Here is an 18078-nt window from a genome sequence, read left to right on the forward strand (position 1 = left end):
TAATCAAATGTTGATTTTTAATGGAGATGGGAGAATCATTTGAACTTGGAAATTGCAAGAATATGTTCAATGGCAAAGTTCAGAATTTTTGTGTAATCAGGAAAACTTTTTTTTTTTTTCATTTCTTATTAAAAATTAAAGTCACTTGGATGAATGGACAAGATTGAACATTAAAAATATAGGGCCAAGATTACAACTAATTACAATAGCTAAATAAACTACAATTTTGTTGTAGCCATTGAATAGTCTTCCACTTAAAGAAGACAACTACAAATGTGAACTAACTAGCCATTGAATAGTCTTGTAGGCGTCGTTCGAAGTGCGCCTACTTAAGGATGTGTGAATATGCTTGGCAATCATAGGAAGTGAGAATTGACATTATACGATTAGGGACAAGGAAAGTAGGGAGCCACCAACAACTTTTTTAAGGAACTTGTAAACCGTTCATGGATCATTTAAGGCAAGCATGAAAAGAGACAACGATAGACAACAACGATTAACTCATGAAAGTTACATCCCATTTATAATCCATGAGATTACTAACTCTATATGTTTCGGAACCATGAAAGGAGGATCGGGGATGATGGTGCAAAGTGAGTCATGGAGTCACATTCGCTCGTATTGACATCTACTCGATTCTTATAGTGAAAAGTATTCGTGCAATCTCAAAGGCATGCTGTAGACACCTAATTGTGTCTCCCCAAAAACCAAACCCAATGATGAGTACCTTTCACGTCTTTTATAAACAAGTTCGATAAAGAGTTGAAGAGTCTAGTGAAGTTACCTTAAGCCTTAACCATATTCCTAACCTTACCTAAAATATTCTAATCCTAAATCATTCATTTCGTGTCTTTAAACCCAAAATCATTCATTTTGTGTCCTTAAAATCATTCATTTCGCGTTCAAATCATAAAAACATCCAAACCTGATTATTTTGGTCCATTATCTCAGTCTAATTATTGTTTAGTTGGATGGGGCTTGAAAAGAGTTTTCCAACGATATATTATAAGCCTAAATCCAACTTTAATGAATAAGTTATGGCCAAAATACTAAACCGAGCCTAAGTCTACCTTACCTACAACCCAATGATTATACGAGGGTTCAAATATTTCCCTAATCCTAAATCAGTTAGGAACTTCTAGAATCCTCTAGAAGGTTCTAATATATCCTTCCCGAAAAGATAAAGATCAAAGAATTCGAGAGATCGAATAGAGCTCCTTTTTGATAATCCTTATCCCGTTCAAAATTCAAAGACGTTCAGATATATTTCACGATCATAATTCCATCATAAATCAAACTCCGTACAACTTGAATATCCTTCAAAAACATCGCGCAGCACCAGAACTGACGCGCCACGTCAGCAGTATCATGGCGTGTCAAAAGCCAGCGCGGCGCATAAGACCTAGCGCCGCAGCACGTCAACAAGAGTTTTATTCCGTCCCAAATTCTAATCTTTTGTGATCGTTTTGACTCCGTTTTCCCCGTTTTCAAATAAGCTAGAATCCACAATCCTAAGCTAGAACCATCAATCATAAGCCACAATTAGCTTCAACCACCTAGCTCCAATCATCATCAAACACCTATCATCAATCATCAAACACCTATGTTTTTGGCCTTAGCCTAAACACATCCTTGATACTCTCCCAAATCAGTCACAATACCTCCTTCACGAGATTCGAATACTCCAAGCCATACTTGACGTTACCTTCGACCTCGACGTGAAAGGTTGATAGTTCTGAGGGTTTGTTCCCAAATCTATATTTCAATTAATATTTGATGTATTTACTTTATTGATTTAACTTTCTTGAAGTTTACTAACGTGTGTATTGTTTTAAAAGCAAGAAGGTTGAGGCATCAAAGTAAGTTATTCGATTACTTAATTATTCTTTTGATTTTGGAGTAGAAATCATGTTTACAATATTATGTATATTTCTAGTATCATGCTTAGGATGTTATTATGATTTCTAGTATCATGTTTTGGATAACGCTTTGATTTCGTTATTAGTGGCATGCTAGGATTTGTTATTAATCCATTTAGTATCATGCCTAGGATCTTTCTACTAACGGTGTTTTGATGATGTTCTTATGATGATGATTGTTATATTAATTATATGCTGCTTGATTATTCATGATTTATTGTTATTGCTTGATCACGCTACTTTGTTTAGGTTTAAAGGAAATTTGTACTTGAAATCACTCCTAATAAGATAATTTATAATTTGATTTAGGCTAATATGACTTTAATTCAAGTGATCACTAATAATAGACTTGAATATGCATTAATAGTCAACCAACGTAGATTAAACAGATTTAGGATTAACTTGATGTGTGTATGTTGATTGAAAAGCGCGCATGCATATCAAAAGAATCAAGTAGAGGCTTATTTAGGACGGGTTTGACTTCTCTTATATCAAATTCGTACCATCATCTTCGAACATCCAGTCATGGTTTTGGACCACTATGGAACTAGCAATATCTGTGATTGAGAATGGGGTGTAACCTTCACGCCGTGAATGGTTTACAAGTTTCTAAAACTTGTTGGCGACTCTTTTTCTCTAGCTTTTTTCCTTGGAGCGCTGCTATGCTTAAAAACATGACCGGCAAGTAGAGTGGAGTGAAAATTCCCTACACATGCAAACAAATATTCAATTTGCTCCAAACTAGATTAGGCTAAATTGATTGAATATTAATGCAACACAAAATTCTAAACATTAGTGAGCACTTGATTAAACAAGAATATTAAAAAGGAGCCTAAACCGGTCGTTCAAATTATCTTATTAGTCGTGATTTTCAATTATATATTCCCTTTAAACATGCAATATGGTGATCAACAATACATAAATAAGAATAATATTGGAAGCAATTTAACCTAAACATCATTAGTTAAATCATCAAAAATATAATAGTAAACTAAATCATGATGCTAGTGTAGGGAATATTTCAAACATCAACTTTGAGCCCCACTGTGATCATGCATTTAAGTATGGTGGCGTCCAAAGGGAAGGAAGCTAGAGATAAAAGAGTCGCCAACAAGTTTTAGGAACTTGTAAACCGTTCATTCACGATCACGGAGATCGCTAAATCCATAGTGGTTCGGAATCATGATTGGATATTTGGGGATGATGGTAAGAATCCAACCTAAAAGAGATTGAACCCGCCCTAAATCGGCCTCTACTGAATTCTTATGATGTTCATGTGCGCTTTCTAATCAACATACATACATTAAATTAGCCCTAAACCTGTTTAATCTATGTTGGTTGATTATTAATGCACAAATAAATCTATTATTGGCGATCACTTGAATTAAAATAATATTAACCCTAAATCAAATTATCAATTATCTTATTAGGTGCGATTTCAAGTACAAATTCCCTTTAAACCTGCAAGAAGGGGCGTGATCAAGCAATAACAATAAATCATGAATAATCAAGCAATATAATAATTAACACAACAATCATCATCATAATATCATTAGCAAGATCCTAGGCATGATACTAAAAGGATTAATAACAAACCCTAGCATGTCACTAAATAATCAAGGTTAAAGCTTTCACACCTAAACATGATACTATAAATCAACATGATATTAGAAATATTAATTAACACCCTAACATGATACTAGGAATAAAAATATATCCTAACATGATACTAGAAATCATAAAGGCATCCTAACATGACACTAGGAATTAAAATAATATTCTAAACACTGTTTCTATATCAAAAACGAGGAATAAGGATAGTAGATCTACTCACTTTGATGCCTCGTACCTCATTCGATCAAAACAAAACACACGTTAGTAACTTCAAGAAAGATTAAATCAAACAAATAAATCAAATAAGAATTGAAATATAGATTTGGGACCAAACCCTCAGAACTATTAACCTTTCACGTCGATATCGAAGGCAACTACAAGGTTGGCTTGGAGTTTTGAAGCTCGTGAAGGAAGTATGGTGTGTGATTAGGGCAAAGTATCAAGGATGTGTTTAGGCTAGGCTAAGGCTAGAAAGAAAGAGAGAGAGAGAGAGAAAAGCTTTAAGCTTAGAGAGGGGATTAGATGATGATTGTTGGTGAATGACAACATGGTAAAACGACCTCTATTTATAAGAAAAAAGAGGGTCGAAAGATCAGTAAACAGTCAGAATCCGACTCGGAGTAAAACAGGTTTCTATCGTGGCGCGATAGATTTATTGCCGAGCACAAGTCTCTGGGTGATATCTTGTGGAATCAAATTTGTTTTGTTTGACAACCTCCTCATTCTCAAGGAGCGCTGTCGATGTCCACTCGTCCTTGAACAAAAGAGCTTTTAGAAGAATGTTCACGCGTCTCTGAACTAGGGAGCTTGAATGTTATGTCCACGTGTCTCTGAACAAAGGAGCTTTTAGAAGAATGTTCACGCGTCTCTGAACAAGGGAGCTTTGGAAGAAATTTCACGTGTCTCTGAACAAGAGAGCTTTGAAAAGGACGCCCACGCGTCTCAAAGCAAAAGAGCTTTGAATGAAATGTTTACGCATCTTTGAACACAAAAGCTTGAATGAAATGTCCACGTGTCTCTGAACACAAGAGCTTTGAAAGGTAAATGGTGAGAGTGTTCGATTGGTTGCAAACAGGAGCTTCGATGATTTGGTGAGATTGTTCGATTGACTCCGAATAAAAGCTTCGATGATTTGTTGTATCCTGTAAAATCAAACATTGCCAAAGGACTTTGCTGGTGGTTTTCTTGGGTTGACCCAAGACTTGGTGTACTTGACTCATTGTGGTTAATTGGTTGGCTTGAGGTTGACTCAAGCCTTGGTGTACTTGACTCATTTTGTGACTTAATGTGTTTAAATCAATTCGATGTGTTTTGACACATGTGTGCAGACTCAACTCGATGTGATATGACTTGACACGACTAAATGTGTATGTTGTGCGTACGACTCGTGTGTGTAAACTCAACTCGATGTGATGATATGACATGACTTGTACATGACTTGTGTGTGCATTGTATCGTGATTGTGATCGTGCACTCGAAAATGCAAAAAAGAAATAAAATAAAATAAAATAAAATTCCATCATTTTTGTGGAGGGTACCGACTTTCTCCCGAAAAGAAAGACGTGAAACGGAAAAGAGGTAAAGTGTTGGTGAAAGATGAAGTCTTTGAACTTCCTCACATGGAAAAAAGATGAATCAAGTGACGGTGTATGTTGAGTGAGCTTAATCAAGTGTATGCATTGATGTTGTATCTCATGGTGTAAGGATTGTAGCATCCTAGGCTATCTTAATTGATGAAAGAATTTGGGTAACTTAGGCGTGGAGGCTAAGTACTTCATACTTTGTGATGCAATGATGATTATGAGTGTGTGATTCTAAGATGACAAGGCATGCTTCAAAGTTGTATCAAGATTTTATGATACAAGGGTTCCTAAGGGAAGGATTATTTGGATATGTATTTGTGATGTGTGTGAAAGTGCCACTAAGGTTAAGCTGCAAAGGCTAAAGGTGTGGAAAAATATTTTGAGAAGAGTCAAATGATGGTGACTCTTAGGCTAGGTAGGGTAATGATGTGGGTTCAAGCCCTCAAGTCTAGCTCTAAATGGATAAGGATGAGCATTGGAGATCCCTTGATATGATCATGCATGAATGCGAATAAATGCATTTTTTATTACGGTCGCACCGCAATGTGAGGTTACTTACGTATCCGTTAGGACTCAGGCCGAATGTAGCTCTTAGCCGAACCTCGCACAAGTGTGTGTACACCTCAAAGTGGTCTTTCAAGGGTTGTAACGGGGTTAGGCTAAAGGTTAAAGAAAAAAGGATAAAAAGATCAAGACCCAAGATAAGCCCCCAAGGTGTGCAACCTTGCATTTGAATCTTTGTATTTGTATGCTTGAGATTTTCTCACTTTTGAATTTGCTTTTATGTCTTTTGCATTTGCAATTTGTATTTGAATCTTTTTTTTTTTTTTTTTTTTTTTTTTGTGGGATAAGTGTGGGCAATCCCGATCATGCGGTATATCACTCTCTTGGCATTCATGTTTCTCAGGCACGGTACCGAGCACTCGATAAGAGACGCAATCTGAGACATGTTCATATCAAAGAAATTGGAACACTTGTCCTTTTGCACACTTTTATTGCTTTTTATACTTTCAAAATTTTGGGAAAATCATTCAAGCTTTTGTACTTGGCTTTGATAATTGCATAAGTTGCACACTATCCCATCCCTAGGTTAGGTAGATGTGGGTTGAAAAAATAAAGGTCTATTGTTAGACGAGGATCAAAGTAGTTTATCAAGAAAGGATTGTATATTAGAAAAGGGTAATGGTAATATGATGTGGCTACAAGGGGTGCCTCAAATCATTGATATACCTTATGTTTAGTTCGGTATGGATTTTTGTTTTTTTTAATGCAATGTGATGATCATATGCAAGGAAATAAAACGCTCATTTTATTGAAATGGAAAGGATAAAAATCAAACTCATGAAAGTAAATCTAAGAAATGAAGGAGGGTGCCTATGCTAGACTTATTGGGGAAGGGGAATCACGAATGGTAAGATGAAAAAGTCATGAAAATCCTAAAAATCGAGGTGCCTTGTGCCTTGTTATGTCATCACTCGGTCTTATTGCCTGTTGGAGGGAATGAAATCTTGTTTGTATCAAAGAGATCTTGAATGAGGTTTTGAAACCTGTAACATCCATCTGTGATATGGTCGTTGCCTCGATGGTACTTGCAATACAAGTTGGGATTCCATCTTAAAGATCGCCTTTCTGACGTTGGGTCTTTTATAGGGCCAATAGGCTTGATTAAGCCCCGATCGTGGAGACGAAAAGCGGTATTAAAAGATATTCCAATAGGTGTGAACTCTCTTTTTTGTTCCCTGGTCTTTAAAGCATCTTTGTCAAGAGCCTAGATTTCATCGTTCTTGATGTAGTTGCTATTTTGATGGGAAGAAGAGGAAAAAGGATTGTTATTCTTCCTGCTCTTGCCATTATCACAATTGTTATTAGCCTTGGCCTCTTGTTACTTGGAGAAATATGAAGGCAATTTTAATCAATGAGGTCTTGAATGCGGTCTTTATGGGTGAAGCACTTTTCGGTGGTGTGACCATGGCCTCTATGATATTTGCAATAGGAGTTTGGATCCCAATTGGGAGACCGTTTCTCAGGTACTGGATCTTGGATTGGACCAATGGGATGAATGAGACCTTGGCCATGGAGATAGTCGAAAGCTTCATTATAAGTCATTCCTATTGGTGTGTATTCATCAATGGTCAGTTTTACCCGTGGCTTAGGAGCATTGAGTTTTTCCTAAAGTCCTTGATTGGAAGAAGGAGGAGGATGCTTGTTCTTTTCATTCTTCCGAACCTGACAATGAGTGTTTTGTTCGATGAATGATATCTGATTCGCTAGGCCTTCCACCATACTCATAAGCATGGCAACGACATCTCAAAATTTATGAACGTCTTCTTTTAGACTTGATGAGTTTTCCTTTGTAATATCTAAGAAAACTTCTTCATCTTCCTCAATAATGGCCACTTTGTTAATGGCAGTTATATAGACTTCTTCGATCATGGGCTCACCAACAGGTGTAGTGAGGAGAGAAGGATCAAAGAATATTTGATCTTCTGATGGCTAGAACCTCGGAAGTTTTGTTACCATCGATCAAATCTTGGATAGCTTCTTTGAGTTTCCAACATTCCTCAATATCGTGACCCCTTCCTTGGTGGTACTTGTAGTGTTTATTAGGATCCCACTTAGGTGGTCTGGCCTCCGAAACTGGGTCTTTGATAGGTCCTATGGGCATGACCAGTCCTTTATGGTGTAGTTTATCGAAAGCTGTCTCGTAGCTCATACAGAGTGGAGTAAACACTCTTTTCGACCTTTGGATTCGTTGCTTAAAAGTGTTCGTAGCATGTACTTCATTAATGGGGGAGGAAGAAGAAGGATAGTCGTTCATCTTTACTTTCGCATTATTATTGTCAGCAGCTTTCAAAAGGTCGTCTTCAATTTCGATACGTATATTGTAGACAGCTTTGAAAGTGCTTAGAGGTTGATATTTTGGGTGCTTTTGGTATTTGTCTTGAATATTTTTGATGAACATCCTCACGGATTCCTTTTCATTTGGGACAGTGATCATCTTGGCAGAAACTTCCTTCCACTTAGTATAAAATTCGATGAAACCTTCATTGTCCCTTAGCCTCAAGATTTTGAGCTCTTTAATTATATTCAGTTTCAACTTGAATGTTACACTTGTATCTATCAATGAAGGCATGCGTAATACTATCCCAAGTAGCCATTTTCTCAGAGTCCATGGAAAAGAACCATTGTTGACATACTGGTTCCAAGGAAAAAGAGAAAAGTGAGGGGAAAACCTTCTTGTCAATTCCCTTAATCTCTATAATCATCTTAAAGGCCCTCAAGTGGAAGTAAGGGTTGTCGGTAGCTTTGAATTTAGGGATGTCATTGGCAGAGAACTTCTGCAGAAGAAGATCGTTATCTAGTGAGACCCCTTTGGAGCTTATTCCAAAATACTTGTAGTCATTGGAGATTTGACTCAAGCTATCCTTCATGCGCTTGATGGTTTCAATGGGTACTTGCTTGTTAGGGTCTTCGACTCGAGTAGTGAGTTTGTTGAGAATTTTGACAAGTCCATTCACAGTTTCTTGAACTTCTCGAATTCTTTTTGGCTGGCCATTGTTACGAACTTTTTGCTATGTCGAATCGGTTTATCAAAGAGTAATATTTGAACAAAAGTGTTGTCCTTGATTAAACGCCCTTCTCTCCTTCACCAAGCGCTGTAAAATTAAACCATTGATTCTTTTAATGACTTAAACTTGATTCAACATGCATAGATGGGAAAGATCATAGTGTACGAGGGGAATGATATGTATGGGGGAAGCATGTAAGAGGAAAGTATGTGAATGTGGAAGTGTTTAACAGGGAAAGTGTAATGTATGGAAAGTGTTTCCGGGTTTTTCGTGTCCCTCGAGAGAGTTACAACACCAATACTGGATTCTGGACGCCTGTACCTGCTAAACAACGGAAACTTCGGTTGGATGGAGTTCCGCCTCCAACGATCAAGTTAGAACGTCTATGGAGTCTGTAAAAAGTGCGGAAAGTAAAGTATCTTCTCGGATTCCGAGAGAATATCTGCAATTAATGATTGCTCTGTTTTTTGTGAATATTTCTAAATGTGTCCCATGATGGGAACATCTCCCTATTTATAGGGTCTTGAAATGCATGCCTCCATCCTAGGTTACGGAAACCTAGGAATGGTGGGCTTCCTTGGGAATTGGGCCAGAAAGGGCGCCATTTTTCCCAATCATTAGAGATGCCACGTGTCAATAGGCGATTGGTTCTCTAGGAAGTGACTCGTGTCACCTTCCCATTGGACCACGTGTCCTCGGTAAAAATACCCAAAACATTTGCCCCTCACGGGTGTCATGTGGCATGCCACGTGGCACTGGTGACATCTGTCAGGCGGCCATTGGAGAACGGTTTTTAATTGTTTGTCTTCCAGGGGAATTACGGGGATGCCCCCTGAATTAACCTTCTATAAATAGATTTTTACCCCTCCCTTTTTTGGACATTTCCAAAACTTAGAGAGAGAGACGCCCGTTTTTAGAGAGATAAACTTTGACAACTGCCTGTATACCATACAAGTAGTTGCTTTCATTTCACCACTCACAGCCGGTACATGACAGGATCTAGTCGTATCACCTAATCAAAAGAAATTCCTAAATCCTCTAACTAAAGAAGATAGGGAAGTAGGGTCGAATCCACAAGGAAACAGTGTTCTTTTATTCCTAATCAATAATCATAATCTAAATAAATAAGTAACCAAAATAATTGTGTTTGTGTGAATTAAACTAATAATAAAACTAAGCAAATAAATCAAAGGAATAATCAATAACAAAGACCTCTAGGGTACAGGTTCACCAATAAATAATACTCCAGGGTAAAACATACGATCAATTATCAATGCATAAATTAACCAGATTATAAAGGGATGTCGCTACGTATTATAATCACATAATTAATCTACTGGTATTAAATCTCATCTCTCGAATCTCGACCTAACCATTAATAGATTAACACGCCTATTGAAACTAAGCCTAAACATCAATTCTCATCTCTCAAATCTCGAATCAATATTGCAAAACTCATACAATTAAATCTGCGCAAATCTAATTGCATAACATTAAATCAATCAATAGGAAATTAATCAATCATTAACCATTAACAATAAACAATTACCCCTTCATACTATTCATGGATCCCCACAACCCTAGAATTAAACTACTCACACATATTTAATATTAAGCTAAGCAAAGCAAATAAAGAAAGCATAATTAAGTCAAAGATATTAAATTATTGAAAATAAAGAGGGGAGAAATCGTTACCAAAATTAAGGGAAATAATGAATTGTATAAATCAAGAGTGTGTAGAGAGATAAAGTGTAGAGAGAGAAAGTAAGAAGGAGAGAGAAAGGAAGAGAGAAAGAAAAGTCGTCCGTGTCAAAGATGCCCCCAAACTCACTTAACAAAAGCGTATTTATACTAAACTAAAATCCTCAATAAAGAAAAAGAGAAACGAAAATAAAAAAAATCCTAAAAAGAACACGCGCCCGGTCGGGCGCGCCTTTTTCCTATAAAGTGCGTTGCTCGCGCCCGGTCGGGCGCGCATCTGGGCGAACCTTCGCCCTATGGTCTTCTCCTCTCGCCCGGCCGGGCGCGCCTCAGGGCGAGGGCACTGCCCGGTCGGGCGGATGCTTAGGCTTACTCTTCTTCGTCCTTTGGGCCTTGTTACCTTAGCCCAATTCGTCATCCTTCTTGGATCGAATTGCCCAAGCTCCAAATCTCCTCATTGAGCCCTTAATCACCGGATTGATTCCTCAAATACGGTCCTGGGCTTCGGAATACGATCATAGAAATGCGTCTCGTCTCCAATGCTCGCGGTGGCTCCACTAAGTGCCGGAAAATGTTCCCAAATCTGCAGTTTCCTGTAGAATAATACCACAACTACGAAAGCACTAGAAAACACATATTAGTAATAAAATTGGCTCTAACTATGATAACGGGACGGGGATAAAATAATATATAAAATGAATACATCAAACTCCCCCAAGCCAAACCTTTTCTTGTCCCAACGCAAAGAGCTCATCAATGGATAAACAAATCATACTTCACCCCATTAATCAATCAAAACCAAACATAACTGGTTCAGGTCAAATCCAACAAATATGCATCAAAATTAACCAATCAAATCCATCTAACTGATCATCCTTCCTAACAATTGTCAAACAGAGCAAACCACAAGAGCATATAAAATTCAAGACTAGTGCTCACACACTCAACTCTCATTTACGTGGCGAGTAAAAGATGTACTCGATCGCTCTCCATCCAAACCCTTTAATGTGAACAATGCCCTCCCAAACTCACAACACTCGTGTGTTTAAAAGACATGCACTCAACCTACTAGTCGACTCGAAATACATCAAATCATTCTTTGCATTGATAAACAACTAATTTCACATTCACACAACTCTATGCACAAAGGTCGGAAGGTTTTCAAAACTTGTAATGTAAGGCTTAGGTAAAGGGTAGGTAATATTTGGGAAAACGAGAGAGTAAAGCAATGTTTAAGGGAGCCTAATCCTAATAAATAAAACCAAGGTCAAAAATTAAGTAATGACCAAATCATCTCCAACACAACTCAACTCTACCAAAAATTCACCAAACATCCCATTATATTAAAAATACCCAACACTTACAATTTCACTCATTCAAATATGATATTATAGAACTTGAGTGATCAACAAACTTTGAACTCTTTTCTTTTTTCTTTTGATTTTTTCACTTTTTTTTTCTAGAAAATTTCGATAGAACATTTGAACATCAAACAATTTTTCTTCGCTCTTTTTTTTTCTTTTATCTCACATCGGAACTTTTTTCACTTTTGAACACTTTTTTTCAAAATATTCCAACTCACAAAAATAAGAACAATTATGCAACTTCTCAAGCCCACCCAAAACTGTGCAAATGAAAATGCACACTACAAACTCCTTCACCTCACTCACTAATAGCTCCCCCAAGCCAAGCTTGGGACTAGTAACCATTGGGGCAAAATAGGCTTGTAATGTGGCTAATAAACAATAAAAAGGGAACAAGCAACAACATGGGTAGCAAGAAGGGAACAAATGTATCTAAAATTATCTGAAGGCCACCTAAAAGAACAAATGCCTTCATCCTCCTCATTGTGCATAATAATGAGTCATACAAACATTACTCAAAGTTATAAACCAATACACAACTTCATTGACATACCAGGAACTAACACACATTCCTAACCAAATCAACTAGTCAAGCACTATATTCACAAGTAGTTGGACAAAATTGACTCATGTTAAGACATCAAAGAAATCAAACATCAAATTATGGCTAACCTATCCACAATACTCATCATCATATACCAAGAATCAAAACAAATTTCATGTATGGGGCACAGGAAAGCATGATTTATCATTCATTGGAACATAGCAAAAAAAAAAAAAAAAAAAAAAAAAAACCTAGAAAGCAATAAAACTAAACTAAACACACCAAAGAAAATAAAGAGAAAGGGGAAGAAAGGGTACTTGTATATACAAGAAATTCCCCCCAAGCCAAACCAGACAATGTCCTCATTGGCTCAAAGGGAAGAAAGTAACCCAGGCGACTACCCCTCATCATCAAACTCATAACCTCCACCATCCCAAGAATTGCGATGCATCACCTTGTTACAATTCTGGACAAGAAAGAAACAAAATGTTAGTAAGAAAAAAGGTAAAAACAAGTCAGATTCACTATTTTGATCATAACTTTTTTTATAAAAATGATAATGTATTAATTCCAATTACATTAGAAAGTAGCCTTGAAGATCTTTCCAATGATAGGTCACACGCAAAATTCGGTAAAGAAACGCAAAAGTTATGGCTTTTTGAAGTTGGCTGGTTTTGCTGACGCAATCTCGCGCCCGGTCGGGCGAGCTTAGCCCTTTTTTCGGCCTTTGTTCTTGCGCCCGGTCGGGCGAATTTTGGGCAAAAATCCTCTTTTCTCTCGCGCCCGGTCGGGCGAGTATGCTCTTATACAGACTTCCTTTCGCGCCCGGTCGGGCGGTTGGTCGCCCGGTCGGGCGCCCTACAGCACTTTGAGTCCGATTTTTCTTAATTTGTTCCTTTTTCTCCACTTGTTCCTCGTCAAACCCAAGCCCTACACAATTTAGAGCCCTTTCTATAGCATCCACTTCATCCTTCCATGTAGTAGCTTTTCCTGTGGAAGATGTAACACAAGATACTGCCTCCAAGGGATCTCTAACGAGAGCTTGGGGCTTATTAGAAAAATTATATATATCAACCACATCAATACTATAGCACTTTTCTTCCAACATGGGGCTTTTGGGGGCATTATGTAAATTAAAAATAATGTTTTCATCCCCTACACATAACGTAAGTTTACCACTTTTCACATCTATTATTGTCCCTGCAGTATGAAGGAATGGTCTACCCAATATAATTGGAATTTGCAAATCTTCCTCCATATCAAGAACAACAAAATCAACAGGTATGTAAAATTTACCTACTCTAACAGGTACATCCTCTAAAAAACCTAAAGGATATTTAAGGGAACGATCAGCCATTTGTAGAGTAATATTGGTAGCTTTTAATTTACCCATATTTAATTTAGAGCTCACAGATAATGGCATAACACTTACACTAGAACCCAAATCACATAAGGCTTTATCAATCAACAAATTTCCAATGTGACAAGGAATAGAAAAACTACCCGGATCTTTTAGCTTAGGTGGAGATTTATTTTGTAGTATAGCACTACATTCCTTAGTAAAAGCAACTGTCTCTACCTCACTGATAGATATTTTTCTAGTCAAGATCTCTTTCATAAATTTAGAGTATGCAGGAACTTGAGTAATTAATTCTGTAAAAGGAACTGTTACCTGCAAATTCTTGACAACCTCTAGAAACTTACCAAACTGCTTATCCAACTTATTCTTAAGATGTCTATTTGGGAATGGTAGTTTGATAACTGGTTTCTGTACATCCCCACTCTTGTCTTGATTTTTATCCTTCTTTGGAGTTACAACCTGCAATGTATCATCAGAAATGTTAGTTTTACTTTGGAGCCCTGCAGGGCTAGTAACAACAATATTTGGTGTAACAGAATCATGATTAACAATTTTTGTAATTATAGGTTCATCATCTTTGGGCATAGGAGGCCCATCGAAAGTTGAACCACTTCTCAGCGTAATTGCATTCACGTGATATGTAGGTTGCACCGGCTGCGATGGTAGGGCTCCCTGCTGGCGAGTTTGTAGAGCAGAGGAAAGTTGCGCAATATGATTGTCTACGATTTTGTTATGTGCTAAAAGTGCATCAATTTGTGCATCCCTACTCTGCATGTGTTTTTGCATACTTGCTAACATAGTTCTAATTTCGGACAAGGCAGGGTCAGTGGGTGGAGGTGGATTTTGTGGTTGGCCCCTTTGGTTGGGAGGTTGATAATATTGTTGCCGTGTTTGTTGTGGTGCATGTTGCTGTGGTTGTTGTGGAGATGGAGGGTTTAGCACATTGGTACTCTGGTAGGAAAGATTTGGATGGTCTCGGAAGCCAGGATTATAAGTGTTGGAGTATGGGTTATTTTGCCTATAGGTTTGGAAGGCATTAACTTGCTCCATGGAACTCCTACAATCTTGTTCCCAATGACCTGCAATTCCACAATTTTCACAAAAAGCATCATTAGAATTATTCACAGCAAAAACATTAGCTACGAGAGCGGGAATAATAGTACTAAGATTATCAAGTTTCTGACAAATAGAGGTTAATTGAGCCTGAACAAAGGATACTGAATCAACACTATGCTTCCCCTTGTTGGCAAAACCTCTAGGATTCCCATATTGGGAGTTGTGTATTTCCATCTCTTCAATAACCGTTCCTGCTATATCTTAATTCAGATTCATAAATCTCCCATTAGCTGCCGAATCAAGGATTGATCTGGAAGAATTTCCAAGCCCGTTGTAAAAGGCTTGAATAAGCTGCCATTGTTGCATCCCATGGTGTGGGCACTCTCTCTGCAGATCCTTGAATCTTTCCCAAGCCTCATATAAACTTTCATCAACCTCTTGGGAAAAGTTTGTGATTGAACTCCATAGTAGAGCTGTTCTCTCTGCAGGGTAATATTTATTATAGAAATTCAAAGCAAGAGTATCCCAGTTAGTAATACCAAGAGCAACTCTATTCAATCCATTATACCACAATTTTGCTCTACCACACAAAGAAAAGGGAAAAAGAATCTCCCTGATTTGGTCCTGTGTGACCCCATTTTGCCTAATAGTATTGCAATACTGGCAGAAATCTAAAATATGAAGATTTGGATCTTCACCCTTAGCTCCGCTAAATTGCTTCCTTTCAATCATAGTGATAAACTGGGGCTTGATTTCAAATTGGACTCCTTTGAGGGCAGGTGGAGGAGTAAGATGTGGGAAATCTGTCAGGGTCGGCTGCGAACAATCGCTGAGCTTGCGAGGTGGTTGGTGCGTCATCTCTGCTTCTAGTTCTGAATGAACCTCTGTATCACTAGAATCAGATGGTGGTTCCAAAGGTATAGTACCCTCGGAAGTAGCTCGTACCTGTCTAAAAAGATTCTTCTGTTTATGAAAAGAACGTTCAATTTCAGGGTCAAACGGAATGTAACCTGATCTAGAACTCCTAGGCATAAACACAGAACTAAACAAACAGATATGAGAAACTGTCCCTAAGAACTTGCGTTCTCTGAAACGAAAGAAAATAATTTAGATTACAAAAATAATCAGAAATAAAAAATAAAACCATTTCCCCGGCAACGGCGCCAAATTTTTGACAGGATCTAGTCGTATCACCTAATCAAAAGAAATTCCTAAATCCTCTAACTAAAGCAGATAGGGAAGTAGGGTCGAATCCACAGGGAAACCGTGTTCTTTTATTCCTAATCAATAATCATAATCTAAATTATTAAGTAACCAAAATAATTGCGTTGGTGTGAATTAAACTAATAATAAAACTAAGCAAATAAATCAAAGGAATAATCAATAACAAAGAGCTCTAGGGTACAGGTTCACCAATAAATAATACTCCAGGGTAAAACATACGATCAATTATCAATGCATAAATTAACCAGATTATAAAGGGCTGTCGCTACGTATTATAATCACATAATTAATCTACTGGTATTAAATCTCATCTCTCGAATCTCGACCTAACCATTAATAGATTAACACGCCTATTGAAACTAAGCCTAAACATCAATTCTCATCTCTCGAATCTCGAATCAATATTGCAAAACTCATACAATTAAATCTTCGCAAATCTAATTGCATAGTATTAAATCAATCAATAGGAAATTAATCAATCATTAACCATTAACAATAAACAATTACCCCTTCGTACTATTCATGGATCCCCACAACCCTAGAATTAAACTACTCACACATATTTAATATTAAGCTAAGCAAAGCAAATAAAGAAAGTATAATTAAGTCAAAGCAATTAAATTATTGAAAATAAAGATGGAAGAAACCGTTACCAAAATTAAGGGAAATAATGAATTGTATAAATCAAGAGTGTGTAGAGAGATAAAGTGTAGAGAGAGAAAGTAAGAAGGAGAGAGAAAGGAAGAGAGAAAGAAAAGTCGTCCGTGTCAAAGACGCCCCCAAACTCACTTAACAAAAGCGTATTTATACTAAACTAAAATCCTCAATAAAGAAAAAGAGAAACGAAAATAAAATAAATCCTAAAAAGAACACGCGCCCGGTCGGGCGAGGCATCGCCTGGCCGGGCGCTCATCCGGGCGAACCTTCGCCCTATGGTCTTCTCCTCTCGCCCGGCCGGGCGCGCCTCAGGGCGAGGGCACTGCCCGGTCGGGCGGATGCTTAGGCTTACTCTTCTTCGTCCTTTGGGCCTTGTTACCTTAGCCCAATTCGTCATCCTTCTTGGATCGAATTGCCCAAGCTCCAAATCTCCTCATTGAGCCCTTAATCACCGGATTGATTCCTCAAATACAGTCCTGGGCTTCGGAATACGATCATAGAAATGCATCTCGTCTCCAATGCTCGCGGTGGCTCCACTAAGTGCCGGAAAATGTTCCCAAATCTGCAGTTTCCTGTAGAATAATACCACAACTACGAAAGCACTAGAAAACACATATTAGTAATAAAATTGGCTCTAAAAAGCCAAAAATACTCCTAACTATGATCACGGGACGGGGATAAAATAATATATAAAATGAATACATCAGTACATCGTCTAGGTAGTTTGCAAACAATTATTATTTTTCTAAGGGGTACATACGGTTATCTTCTGTAGAACCGCCTGTGTACCCTTCGAGCAAGCTTTGGCATTTCAAGTAAGCACAACCGGTTACCCGTCTGAGCCTTCTAGCAAGCAAAGGTTCAGTTCCTACCTGTTAGTTCAGCCAGTCACCGCTTGACTACTTTGCAGCTCATCTCATAGGTACCGTTTCACCTCTTCTCAACTCTTTCATATATTTCCGTTTGTGTACATTTTACTCCATTAATGGATTCACCAATAGCACACACAGCACACCATAATGTAGTGGGGGGCTGGTCCCTTGGAACGTCTGAGTCTAGAACTGGGGGAGCCGCCACTGGGTGCCTGGATCACTCTTGCTCATCTCCTAATCCAACCGTCTCCGTGTGTGTGCAGGACACTATGGCTAGGACTAGAAAGACGGTTGTAGATCCGGAGTATAGGGAGGAGAGCACCAAAGAAAAGCCGCCTAAGGTAGATCAGGATGAGATGGCAAGAGGATCCCCTATGGGCACACCCAACACTCCCAGTGATGGGATTCTAGGGTCCGAAAATGGAGACGGGGAAGAGGCCGCCTTCGTATCTGGTCAGGAGGAGGCGGATGTGATTGCCCCTGAGAGAGACGGGAGTGAATCCGCCTTTGGGTCTGACTCCGTAGCCTCCAGCAGCTCTCTATCTCCGGATGTGGATAGTGAGGAAGAGGAGAGACCAACATGGAATAACAAAGGGGATCCACTTCAAATCCATA

Source organism: Chenopodium quinoa, unplaced genomic scaffold (assembly GCF_001683475.1).
Source record: "Chenopodium quinoa cultivar QQ74 unplaced genomic scaffold, ASM168347v1, whole genome shotgun sequence".
NCBI lineage: Eukaryota > Viridiplantae > Streptophyta > Magnoliopsida > Caryophyllales > Amaranthaceae > Chenopodium > Chenopodium quinoa.